This window comes from Chiloscyllium plagiosum, unplaced genomic scaffold (genome assembly GCF_037043375.1).
Source record: "Chiloscyllium plagiosum isolate Xiang-an unplaced genomic scaffold, Cpla_swu_hap1 HiC_scaffold_19, whole genome shotgun sequence".
In the NCBI taxonomy this organism is placed as follows: domain Eukaryota; kingdom Metazoa; phylum Chordata; class Chondrichthyes; order Orectolobiformes; family Hemiscylliidae; genus Chiloscyllium; species Chiloscyllium plagiosum.
This window is the reverse complement of record NW_028270157.1, coordinates 50,624,961-50,639,344: the sequence shown is the minus strand read 5'-3', so window position 1 is coordinate 50,639,344 and position 14,384 is coordinate 50,624,961. Positions and strand designations below refer to the sequence as shown.

At 41.7% G+C, this 14,384-nt stretch overlaps 1 protein-coding gene across 2 annotated transcripts in view; it reads right to left on the bottom strand.

Moving 5' to 3' along the window:
• Positions 1 to 14,384, bottom strand: part of fbln1 (fibulin 1) — a 177,559-nt gene that overhangs the window by 98,880 nt on the left and 64,295 nt on the right. The gene's annotated exons all lie outside the window — the stretch shown is intronic.

Genomic DNA, 14,384 nt, shown 5'->3' with positions numbered 1-14,384 from the left:
GAACAGGTAGAAAATGGTGCTTAGTTTTGACAGCATCTTCTTTCAGTAAAATACAAAAAACATCTGACAGATTATTTCACCTTCACATTTACTGTCCAGAGAATGAACATAATTTCTAGTTTGCAAACTAGAATTGTTCTCAGCAAAAAGCAGCAAATTAGGGAAAGAAGGAAGCTGCCAAACAAATTGCTTATATCTTTAAGTTGATGTGATCCACATTTACTTTAAAACAAAACATATTACTATTAAGAAAAATCATAGGTCTCAAGCAATCTTCAGTGATATTCAAAGCCAAGTCAGAAAGGCACTATTATATCTATAATACTTAAGATCAGGAATGTGCCAACAAGCTATCAAACAGCAGTAGGAGTATCTACAATTATACCTAAGATTCTCCATTGGTTGAGTTGGCATTTCTTGATAAGCATTGATTGGAGATCAGTCATCAAGCTCACTGCAACTTACATTTCCTTGCTCTACTTGCAGATTATTTCACAGCATTTGGAAAGACAGAGTTTGATTAGCAGTAGTCAGCATGGCTTTGTGCATAGGAGATCATGCCTCACAAATTGTTAGAGTTCTTTACTGGCGGCACGGTGGCTCAGTGGTTAGCACTGCTGCCTCACAGCACCAGGGTCCCAGGTTCGATTCCAGCCTCGGGTGACTGCCTGTGTGGAACTTGCACGTTCTCCCCATGTCTGCGTGGGTTTCCTCTGGATGCTCCGGTTTCCTCCCATAGTCACAAAGATGTGCAGGTTAGGTGAATTGGCCATGCTAAATTGCCCATACTGTTAGGTGCATTAGTCAGAGGGAAATGGGTCTGGGTGGGTTACTCTTCGGAGGGTCAGTGTGGACTTGTTTGCCAAAGGGCCTGTCCCCACACTGTGGGGAATCTAATCTAAAGTAACCAAGAAGATTGACGAAGGCAGGGCAGTGGACATAGTCTATAAGGATTTCAGTAAGGTCTTTGATAAGGTTTCACATGATAGGCTGCTCTGGAAGGTTAGATCACATGGAATTCAAGGTGAGCTGGCAAATTGGATACACAATTCGCTTGATGGTAGGAAGCAGAGTGTAATAGTGGAAGCATGGACTGGAGGCCTGTGACTAGTGGAGTGCCTCAGGGGTCGGTGCTGGGCCCATTACTGTTTGTTATCTATATCAATGACTTGGATGAAAATGTACAAGGCATGATTAGTAAGTTTCAAGATTAGAGTGGTGTTGGAAAAGCACAGCAGGTCAGGCAGCATCTGAGGAGCAGGAAAAATTACAGGCAAAAGCCCTTCATCAGAAATTAGTAAGTTTGCAGATAAAATAGGCGATATCATGGACAGTGAGGAAGGTTTTCAGAAATTGGAGCAGGACCTTGATTAGCTTGGATGCATAAATGGCAGATGGAGTTTAATCCAGACAAAAGCAAGGTGACGCATTTTGGAAGACCTAATACAGGAGGGAAGTATACAATAAATGGCAGAACTCTTAGCGACATTGACATAAAGAGGAATCCAGGCGTAGAGCTCCACAGTTCCCTGAAAGTGGCAACACAAGTAGATAACATGGTCAAGAACGCATGTGGCATGCTTGCCTTGATCAGTCAGATCATTGACCATAAAAATTGGCAAGTAATATTGCAGCTGTATTAGGCCACATTTGGAATATTGTGTACAGTTCTGGTTGCCACACTATCAGAAGGATGTGGAAGCTTTGGAGATGGTAAAGAAACGGGGTTTACCAGGATGTTACCTGGTTTGGAGGATATTAGCTATGAGGAGACATTGGATACTAGGTTTTTTTTAACTTGGATGTTGAAGGATGAGGGGTGACCTGATAGAAATTTTAAGAATTCTGAGAGGCAGGGATAGAATGAATGGTCAGAGTCTTTTTCCCAGGGTAGAAATGGCAATTGCTAGGAGACTTATTTTTAAAGGAGATACAAGGGGCAACATTTTTTTCCACAAAGGCTGATAAGTGCCTAGAATGTGATGCCAGAGGAGGATACAATAGCAATGTTTAAGAGGCTACTTGTCAGATATATGTATAGACAGGGAATGGAGAAATACAGGTTGTGTAGAGGCAAAAGGTTTTTAGTTTAGAAAGGTTTAATGTGTCAGCACAGTGTTGGTGAGCCGAAGGGCCTGCTCAAGTGCTGTAGTGTTCTTTGTTTTTTATTCTAAAACAAAACTCTGCTCTGAATCTTGTGGCTGCTAGGGAGCAAACAAAACATTTCAAGCATGCCTGTTAAGCCTCTCTGAAAAAATGCAACATTCCCCTTACATGTGGAAATCTCTTGCCACATTCCACCCAAACTGCAGAAGAAGACTCCATAAAGGTCCCAACCATTCCCGTCATCATGCCGCCAGGCCCAGGTGGAGGCCAAGCACAGACAGTGGAAGCAATATTTAGAAACACCTCGGCAACCTTTTGAAATGCCAGCTGAGCCATTGGGACTGGCTGTGTGGTTTCAGCATTGTACTGTTTCACCACTTCAGGACCCAGAACTTAACAGTGGAATAAAGTCACCCACCATCTCGAGAAACAGCCTATTCAGATCCTCTTGTAATAAAGGTTAACACACCATTTACCTTTCTAACTGCTTCTGCAGCAGAATGGTTGCTTTCATTGACCAGTGTAAAAGGACACCTGGATCTCATTGTACAGTAGCTATTCTCAATTTATCATCACTTAAATATACTCTGCGAATATGTTTTCCTATTGAAGTGGATAACCCCACACATATCCATGTAATACTGCTTCACCATGCCTTGTTTCACTCATTTAATTTGACTAAATCGCGATGGAGCCTCTTTATATCTTCCTCACCACTCGGACTTCCCCTTGTCTTATGTTGTCAGGAAGTACTGTAATTGACTCCCTCATCCAATCATTCATATATATTTTGACTTCAAGCAATGATCCCTGCCATTCGTCACCACCTTCCACTCTAAAATAAGTCTGTTTATTCCTTCGAGAAACTCGGTTTCTGCTCTGCTAACCAATTTTTAATTGATGAACCAATTCTCAAAGTTTGTCTCCCTTTTCTATCTGATTGTCCAGTCTTTATTTCCTCTTCATTTCTCTTCCGATTCTTCATTTCTATTTTGACTCCAATTCATCCAATGTTCTTCTAATATCATTCTCTTTCTCGTTTTCTATCCCTGGACCTCATTGGTTAAAAAGATAGACTTTTAGTTTCTTTTACTCATTTGTATGATGAGGGCATTGCTGGTGGCACCAACATTTATTGCTTGTCCCTAGTCGCCATTGAGGAAGTGGTTGTGAGGTGCCTTCTTGAACCTCTGCAGTCCAGGTGCTGTAGGTAGACCCACAATATCATTTAGAGGGGATTCCAGGATTTTGACCCAGCAACAGTGATGGAGCAGCAATGTATTTCCAAGTCAGAATAGTGAATAGCTTGGAGTGGTACCTGCAGGTGGTGATGTTCCCATGGATCTGCTTCCTTGTTCTTCTAGGTGGACATAGTGAGAGTTTGGAAGCTGCTGTATAAGGATATTTGGCAAATTTCTGCAGAGCATCTTGTAGATGTCATATATGCTATTGAGTATTGGTGGGACAGTGAGTAGATGCTTGTGGATGTGATGCCATTCAAGTGGGCTACTTTGTCCTGGATGGTGTCAAGTTTCTTGAGTGTTGTTAGAGTTTCACCAATCCAGGTAAGTGGAAAGAATTCCATCACATTTCTGACTTGTGACTTGTAGATGATGAACAGGTTTTGGGATTCAGGAGGTGAGTTACTCACCGCAGTATTTCTAGCCTCTGCTTTTATACGGCGAGTCTAGTTGAGTTTCTGGTCAATGGTGACCCAGCCAGGATGTTGATTCTGGGAGGATTCAGCAATAATTAAGTCTTTTCACCTATACACCACACACGTGTCAACCCAAGCCCAGATATTGTCCAGATCTTGATGCATTTAAACATGGACTGCTTCAGTATCTGAGGAGTGGTGAATGGTGTTGAATGTTGTGCAATCATCAGTGAACATCCCCACTTCAAACCTTATGATGGAAGAAGATCATTGATGACACAGCTGAAGAAGGTTAGGCCTAGTAAACTGAGGAACTCCTGCAGAGCTGTCTTGGAACTGAGATGACTGACTTCTAATAACCTCAGCTATCTTCCTTTGTGCCAGTTATGATTCAACCAAGAGTTTCCCCCTAATTTCTATTGACTCCAGTTTTCGGCTCTTTGACACCACACTCAGTCAAATGCAGTTTTGATGTCAAGGGCTGTCACTCTCACCTCTGGAATTCACCTGTTTTGTCCATGTTTGAACCAAAGCTGTAATGAGGTCAGGAGTTGAGTGGCCCTGGTGGAACCCAAACCAGACATCATTGAGCAGGTTATTTCTGAGCAGCTGAGGCAATGGCCAGGTGGTATTATCACTGGACTATTAATCCAGAAACTCAGCCAATGTTCTGAGAACATGGGCTGAAATACCACCATGGCAGATGGTAGAACTTGCATTCAACAAAAAAAATCTAGAATTAAATATCTACTGATGACCACGAAACCATTGCTGATTGTTGAAAACCCTTATCTGGCTTACTAATGTACTTCAGTGAAGGAAATCTGCCATCCTCACCTCGTGTGTGACTCCAGATGCACAGCAATGTGATCAACTCTCAACTGCCCTCTGAAATAGCCAAGCAAGCCATTCAGTTGAAAGCAAGATAAGGAACAGGCAATATATCCTGGTTAGCCAGCAAGGCCCAAGTCCCGCAAGTGAATAAAAGGAAAAGTACTGCTTGATAGCACTGTTGATAATATCTCCCATCACTTTAATGATGATGAAGTGATGGACTGGTGATTGGCTGGGTTGAATTTGTCCTGCACTTTGTAAGCAAGACAATTTTCCACATAGGGTAGATTCAAGAATTGTAAATGTACTGAAAAAGCTAGGCTGGAGAAGCAGGGAGTTCTGAAGCACGAATCTTCAGGACTGTTGCCAGAATGGTATCAGGGCACACAGCCTCTCCATTATCCAGTACCTCCAACCATTTCTTCATATCATGTAGAGTGAATTGAATTGACTGAAGACCCATATCTGTGATGCTAAGGACTGTGATGCTATGGATCATCCACTTGGAATTTCTGGTTGAAGATTGCTGCAAATATTTCAGCGTTATCTTTTGAGATGTTAGTCTCCACCATCATTAAGGATGGGGATATTTGTAAAACCTCCTCCTCCTCCAGTGAGTTGTTTAATTTTTCACCACCATGACTGAATGTGACAGAACCGTAGAGCTTAGATCTGATCCTTTGGCTGTTGGATCACATAGCTCTGTGTGTCACTTGCTGCTTATGATGTTTGGCATGCAAATAGTCCTGTTTGGTAGCTTCATCAGGTTGTTACCTCATTTTTAAGTATGCCTGGTGTTGCTCCTGGCATAGCCTCCTGCACTCCCAGTGAATCTGTGGAAGTCTTTAGTGCAAAGGGCTGTCGAGACTGGGTCATTAAGTATATTCAAGGCTGAGGTAGGACTAGCATTAGCAGTAAGTTGTGCTACAAAATGCTTTTAAGCTAAAGAGTGAGGAGCAGAATCTAACAATGCAACCAACGCTATTAACATTGGACTCAGTTTAACTCAAATTTGTAAAACTCTTGCTTCCATTCATAATATACATGGACTTCTCCTTTCCCATAGTATTTTCATACAACACCACTAGTTTTAATGATTAATATGGTGCCATGTGCCTGTGGCTGTGCCTGAAATTAAGGCTGCAAGCAAACTATTCAAAATCAGTGCTGCCAAAATGCAGGCAATCAACCATTTTCGCTTCTTTGCATCAAATGTAATATAAGGGGTCTTGTGTCCAACTGTGCACTACCTTTGCTTGCTGGTGCTGCAGGGGATCAAGGGGATTCATCAATTACAGCTGATAGATTGTTCCGGTAGGAAATCTCCATGAAAAGCTAATGCCTCCGATCTGACAGTTCTCCAGGCAATTCTGACATCTGCAGTGGCTGATGCTTATTGTCAGAAAGTGTAGCTTGGCAAAGCATGCAAGTACCCATCTGACTTTCAACATGTTTCTCTGTTGCTGAAATGTGTGGCATCTGTTTGGCTACTGGCACTGAATTAATGATTTGAATCAACACTGGCTCAGATGCTGTCTGATAGATTAGCAGTGAGCCCTTTCAGTATGCGGCACACTTCCCTTCTGTTGTTGACTCAGCAGTGGTCCTGAATTGTTCTATAACTAGTCCACATGGAGAGATTTTAAAAGCATTTTGCTCAGTTTGTTACATTCATTTAGTGAATAAGTGGTTGCCCTCCCCCACATCAATCATTCCTTTCAAGCTAGTAGACAATGTGCCAACTTTGGCCACCAGCTGTCCATTATAAGTCATACAACATCACAAACATATTAATCATCCATTCTGGATGAATGTAGATCTATACAGCTGGTTGTTCAGCAGGACCCTGCCTCCAGCCCCTTAGAGAATTATCCTGCATGCTGTCCTGCAGCGCCATCTTCTGCTGTCAAATAACATTACATGAAATGCATTTGTTAGCTGCACATTCTGATAGGGACTTGTATGAATAATTTCCCATATAATCATAATGCATATTACAGTAAACTTTTTTGTTAATTGGCATCTATGGGGTCAGGAGTGTGCTGGTTGATCAAATATTCTGGATGATCAAGAGGTCCAGATAATCAATGTAAAAACACACATTAAGCAATAGAAACGTAATGCAGGAGGTATACCCATCTGCATTATACTTTATTTACAGCATATATCACTTAAATAATAAAAAAACTTTTGCTTGAAATAAAACCTAACAGTAGAGTCCTCTCACCAGTAGCCTTAGCTGACTACTCTGACATCGTAGAGATAGCAATAATACAGAAAGCCTCCAGTATTTGTAATTTTTGCTGTTCTCTCGTGGTTCATAAGGTGCCGGTTAAAATAAAGTTTGCTACACTTGTATATGCTGTTTCTCTTCTAGTATCATCTGCTCTGTGCAGGTTTTTGGACAGGATCTGTTTATAATTGTAGTGAGGTGTGTTTGCTGTACAACTAATATTTTCTTTCCAAGAGGATGATTCTTTCAGCATAACCTTCAGGATCTTTCTTGACACTTTATGCAAGAGAAATTGATGATTTTCCCTATTTATCACTATCTGCATGTATGGATTCAGGTTACTTTAAAATTTAAACTCTTTTGTCCTTATTTTTATGGGTAGAAATACAAAAGGATTTTTTTTTCATCTCTTCATGTGATGTGGGCATCAGTGGCAAGGCCAGCATTTGTTGTGAATCTTAAATTGCTCTGGCGAAAGTGGCCATGAGCCAACATTCATGAACTACTGATGTCCACTGTATGTAATCATAGTGCTGTTAAGGAGTTCCATAGTGCTGTTATGGCCTAACATCAGCGAAGTAATGATGGTATAAATTCAAATCAGGATGATAAGTGGCTTGGAGGGGAACTTGCAGATGGTGGTATTTCCATGCATGTGCTGTTCTTGTCATTCTAGATGGTAGAGGTTGTGGCTCTGGAAGCTGTTGTCAATGGAACTGTGCTACAGTGAATCTTGTCAATAATACACATCGCTGCCACTGTTGATGAAGTGAGTGAATATTTTAATGTTGGTGAACAAGCTGTCTCATGGATGTGTTGAGCTTCTTTTGTGCTGTTGAAGCTTCATTCATTTAGATATTATAATACATTCCTGACATGTGCCTTGCACATTTAATAGATTTGGTAAAGTTACTCATTGTAGAATTCCCAGTCTTTAACCTGCCTTTATAGACAAAGCATTAAATGGCTGGCCTAGCTAACATTCTGGTTGATAGTAACCCCCAAGATGATGGTGGAGTGAAGATCAAATATGGTTAATTCCATTAAAAATCAAAAGGAGTTAGTTAATTCTGTGTTGTTGGAAATCATCATTGACTGGTACTTATGTGGTGTGTATATTACTTGACACTTACCAACCCAAGCCTGGATGTTGTTGAGGTCTTGTAACATATGGATACAGATGTTTCATTAACTGAGGAGCAGTGAACGGAACTAAATACAGGGCAACCATTGACATGAATCCCCATTTCTGACTTTATGATGGACATACATTCATTGATGAAGCAGCTGACGATGGTTGGGCTAAGGACACTACCCTGAGGAACTCCTGCAGAGATGTTCCAGGGCTGAAATGGTTGACTTTAAATAACTACAACTATCTTTCTTTGTGCCAGATATGACTCTGCCCAGTGGGGAATTTTCCCTGTGAGTCTCACTGACTTTAATTTGTTGGACCAAGGTTGTAGTAAGCTCCAGAGCTGACTGGTCCTATTGGAATTCAAAATGAACATCTGTGAAGAGTTGTTGTGTAACAAGTCTCACTTGATACCACTGTCGCCAATATCTTGTATAACTAAAGCTAATGATTGAGAGTGGACTGATGAGGTGATGATTAACCAGATTTGATTTGTTCTGCCTTTTGTGCACAGGATATATCTGAACAAATTTCACATTTTCAGAAAGATGCCAATGTTGCATCTGCAGTTAACAATTTGACCAGGGAGGCAGCTGGTGCTGGAGCATAAAATGTTGTATATGGGTCTGAAAGGGTTAATATTTGATTGAGATCATAACTGAATTGAATAATTTATTGTCACTTGCATTTTACAGTGAATAATACAGTAAAATACAGTGAAAAGCTTCAACTGCTGCCACAAACCGGCACCATTATGAACAATTTAAGAATAAAAAGAATAAAAGAAATCAATGAAAGCGAGTCTATCTTCATTCCGCCACCTCTGCCATAGGTCCTGAGCCCTGAGCCAATGACATCTGTGACTCCATGCATCTTCCACCGTTTCGCCATCCCTGGTGCCAGACCCACCAGTGTAAGAGTCGGCATTCTTGGACTCCATCTCTTTGCCGCTGGGCCCACCGCATTGACGCTGCCACAGATGCTGGATCCCATACTGAACCCACACTTGTCCCACAACCAGGAGTCCCCAGCTCCTCTGCTGCCACCACCTCGCTGATAACCAAGAGCTCCCGGCTCTGGGCCTAGTACAATGAGGAGGTGCACTACCACCTTGTTGATAACCGGGAGTCCATGCTCCAGGCCTGCTGTGATCGCAACCAGGAGCCCCTGGCTCCCTTGCCACCTTGATACCAGAAATCCCCACTCTGGACATAGCATGCTGCCACTGCCACCTCACTAATGCCAGGAGTCCCCGCTCTAGGCCTAGTGCAACTAGGAGTCCCAGGTTCCACTGCCAGGCCAGGCTGCCGCTCCAAGTATCCTGCTCTGGCTACCCTTCTCTGAGATGTTGCCTTGCCGGAGCAGCCATCTTGAAAAATCTGCCACCTCCGATTGCTGGTGGAGTTTTGCTGCCGTGCCACAGGCGCTGAATGCTGGGAGGACATTCTCGCTGCCCCTGCCACCACCTCCAATTGCCAAGAGGATCTGTGTCTGCCACTACTGCCTCCAACCGCCAGGAGGCTGCCTTCATTCTGCGCACTGCCTGCTTTTGCTGTTGTGCCAATGCCACCAATTAATTTGCCACAAGAAGCTTTAAAGAGAACAAAAACAAACAAAAAAAAGAGAGAAAGTAAAAGAGCAGGAAGATAAAGAAGAAAAAAATAAAGAAAGCAGACAGGAGAAATGAGTCCCAAGCTCAAAAGCCCGCTGTAGCCCAGCTATTCCACTGCCATCTAGTACCATGGGGCACCATTAAGCACTACCCATTGCGAGAGATACACTCAAGGCAAGATTTTCCTAGCAGTCTTTGAAGTAATATACAATATACAACCTGCAAATTACTACAGAAATGCAAGATAATATGCCTTGTTTACTCAAAAAGACTTTTTGACCTGAATCTGTCAACCCTCACACATGCTTGTAAACATGAAACCTTAAGAACCTACATGCTTGGAAGATATGGATGGCAGCATGACAAGAATGCGGTACTGCTATCCATATCTTCCAGGAGGTTTTCAAGGTCTATAGCTTTTGTTGTAGCCAGTGCCTTCAGTCAGTTTTTGTTCATACATGGAGGGCATAAAAGGGAAGCTCAAGATTGATTATCCACTTGGTACTCCCATGGCAGCATTGTCATTCATACTGACTTGCTGGGCTCCACCATCAATCATGACAGGGACATTTGGGGAGCTTCATTCTCCTGTTCATTGTTGAAGCATCCACCATAGTTCATGACGAGATATGGTAGAAATGCAGAGCTTTGATCTGATCTGTTGCTTGTTGGATTACTTGATTCTGTCTTTAGCATGCTAGTTTTGCTGTCTAGTCTGCATGTATGCGCATCTTGAAGCTTCACCAGATTGGCACCTCATTTTAGATATGCCTGGTGCTGCTCACCTCCTGCCCTCCTTATTGAACCAGGGATGATTCCCAGCTTGGTGTTAGTAGGAGAGTGAGAGATTTGCTGGCATATCAGAATACTGCTTGTGGTCCAATACATCTGCCACTGCTGATGACCCATATCATCTCTTAGATGCCGGTTTTGAGCAGCTAGGTTTGTTGTGAATCTATTCATTGGTAGCATTGTCATAATGTCATGTAACAAGATGAAAGATATGTTCACTGTGAGGATGGGACTTTCCATAAAAGTTGTGCAGTAGGTCAAGATAGCGATGCTATCATAGACTGATACAACTGGGACAGATAAATTGTTGAGGATGAGTTCAAATAATTTTTATTCTCAGTTGTTTGTTCCCTCACCATCTGTCACACAGCCAGTATGAAAACTGTGTTCTCAGCCGAGTATGTAGTACTGGCTAGTGAAGTCAATTTTGTGCTAGAGAACCACTCTTGGCAGTGGACATTGTAGTCACAGAGAGAGATAAACAGGTGCATAGCATGGAAACAGACCCTTTAATCCAACTCGTGCTTGCCAACCAGATAACCTAAATTAATCTAGTCCCATTTTCCAGCACTTGGCCCGTATCCCTCTAAACCCTTTGTATTCATGTACCCATTCAGGTGCCTTTTAAATATTGTAGTTTTAAGAAGTCCAGACCACAAGTTTCAAAGAATCCCGACAGTGTGAAAGCAGGCCATTCAGCCCATACTGACCCTCCGAACAAAATCCCACCCCATCCCTGTAACCTTGCATTTTCCATGGCTAATCCACCTACTCATCACATCCTTCAACACTATGGTCAATCTACCTAACCTACAGATCTTCAGACTGTGGGAGGAAGCCAGACCACCTGGGGGAATCTCACGCAGATGAAAGGAGAAACCCAAATGGTGTTCAACATGGAGAAGCACTGATTTATCAGCTGAAGGAAGGCATTTGGCAATAACCTTTGGAGAGTTCCTTGTTTGAATTAGTACCCTGTGACCTCAGAGACCATGTTGGGGACTGCCAGGACAACACCTTCTTAACTGTCTGCCACTGTGTCACACCATCTCTGGTCCATCAGTCCTGCTGATGGGACTAGACATGCTGTAGAATGGTTATGAATGAGTCTGGGATATTACTTATGAGGCATGATTCAGTGAGTATGACTACATAGGCTGTTGCTTGATTGATCTGTTGGACAGATCTCCCAATTTTGTTGAAAACTTCCCAAATGCTAGTGGCTTAAAGAATCAGGCAATGATTTTGTCACTGCCAGTCACTAGATTGTCACTGGGTGGGCTGTTTAGTTTTGTTCTTATTCAACTTGATACAACAGAATATTTAGCTATTTCAAACAACAGTTTTGAGTTAACTACATTGCTGAAGGCCAGGAGTCACAAAGGCCAGACTGGGTAAGGATGTCAGATACCCTTTCCTGAAAGACAGGAGTGTACTAAATGGGTTTTTATAGTAATCCCATACATTACTGATTATCGTTGGTGAGGCAGTGAATCCAGGTTCTCCAGCCGGCATGATGGCACTTGATGAGGCATGTTTCTGGAGCTTTAGCCTGAATGTCTAACTTGTTAGTCCAGTAATATTTCCACTCTACCTCCAGCATCTCCAAAGAAACATAACATAGTCCTCTAATCTCATAGGTTTATGATAAAATTAGAAGTCACATGACTCCAGGTTATAGAAAATTGATTTATTTGAAATCACAAGCTTTTGGAGCACGGCTCTTTCTTCAGGTGACTTCTATGTTTTCAAATAAACTTGTTAGTCTTTAACCTGGTGTTGTGTGATTTCTGACTTTGTCCACCTCACTCCAATACTTGCACCTCCACATCAGGATTATGATAGGTTTTGGCCGCTGTGTGGTGTAATATAATCCTGAGATTTCTTGTACGTGTGTCATGATTATTTGTATTCTGAAACATCACGCCCTTCTTCAGCAGATAGTATATTACAGTGACTCTGTGTTTGGGAAAAAATTCATATTAATCGCATGAATACATCAACAGAGGTGAAAGTATGAAGATGCTATTATAAATTTAGGATCATCATCCCTAATTTGCCTGAATTTCTCCTTCAACTTCTTTAGTCCTTTTAGATGATGGCACTTTTACAATGGGGTTAGATAGGGAATTCTAAAATGTTGATGCAAGGGTAATGACAAAACGAAAACATTTAAATCAAAACCAACAGGGCATGCAACATGGAAGTGAATGTTTCTCAATGATACTGCACTGAGCTTTATACCAAACTGAAAAAGGATGGACAAATGTAAAATGAAATTCTTAATTCAAAATACTTGACCTTTTTTGTGCAAGTTAGGCATACAACACAAAGCTCTTCAACTTTTCCTTCCTTCCTTTTTAAAAGAATCAAATTCGGAGTTTGATAGATTACCAGTGATCACCATCATTTTCCACCAACTGCCTCAAAAGCTGAACTCACTACACCAGCATAAAACAGAGTGCAAAACAGAAGACTAAAGTGTAGCACCTCAAAACAGTCATATAGCACAGGAACAGGAGCAATAATTTCCCTCCTGAACAATTCTGAGTTACCTGTCACTCAAGCTCGCTTGCACAGAAGCAACACATACCTGTTTTGATAGATTACCTACAGTGTGGAAACAGGCCCTTCAGCCCAACAAGTCCACACTGACCAACCAAAGCGCAACCCACCCAGACCCATTCCCCTACATTTACCCCTGCACCTAATACTACAGGCAATTTAGCATGGCCAATACACCTAACCTGCACATTTTTGGACTGTGGGAGGAAACCAGAGCACCCGGAGGAAACCCACGCAGACATGGGGAGAATGTGCAAACTCCACACAGTCAGTCGCCTGAGGCCAGAATTGAACCCAGGTCTCTGGCACTGTGAGGCAGCAGTGCTAACCACTGTGCCACTGTGCAACCTGATCAAGCATTAAAGTATGTGCTATGCTTTTACAAGGAGTTTAACCATGTATACAAGAATGGATTATTTAAAACCCTGTTCATCTTGTACATCCAAATGATCTAATAATCAAGGATCATTGTAAAAAGAAAGGCTTACATTTATATAGCACCGTTAATGACTATTAGAGCCAATGAGGTACTGGTGAACGTGGTTATTGTTGTGAGATAGACAATCTGGGTAAACTGAGGGTAAATGTTGTAGCTGTTTGCCACCCAGATAGTTTCATTCTCAGTAAATCAAGTTCCTCAGCAGTGTGCACCAAAAAGAGGGCAAAAGAAAAATTGATTCAGAGTTAGCCCCTGGAGCTATGAAATAACCGGATCCTGTGTGCTTCTCAGAATTAGAAATTCCTTATCAATATTCTTCACCTCTGATTTTCTGACTAAGGCAAAATCTGTCAGGAGTATTTAGCTGTGAAGCTACACAAAAAAGCACCATGATGACTTCACGCATAATTTTGCATGATGGACTCAGTTGGATAATTACCGCAACCAGTTCATTGGTATATGTGAAATATTTAAGCTCAAATTTAAATGGAAAGCGGCACTCAATATTAAGTGTGAAACCAAATATTTCAATCCTTAAAAATATTTGTTAGATGTTGCTAACATTCTATGCAGGTTGGGAGAAATAATTACTAAGAAATAAGTAAAAGGAACAGCCATCCTACCAATTCAAATGTTTTCCCATGCTAACCTTTTGGAATTGGAATTACTTTGAAATGTGGCAACTTCCTTTGTGGAATCGGTTTTCTTCAGACATATGTAAAGGTTAACTGGCCAAATAAAGTCATATTTTAGACACATATATCTGAAGTACACTTGAACCAGTTTCTCTCATTCACTCTATACTATTGAATCTGAGGGATTTCTAAAGGAATTACCTGCCCTAATCCATTATGGCTAGTTGTATTGCAGTTGATAGCAACAGAACTAAGTGAAAACTATCAGCAAATAAAAATCAACTTTGTGGAACTTTATTGTAGTATACATAAATTATCTGGAGGAAAATGTGGGTAGCCTGATAGTACGTTTGCAGATGACACGAAGATTGGTGGA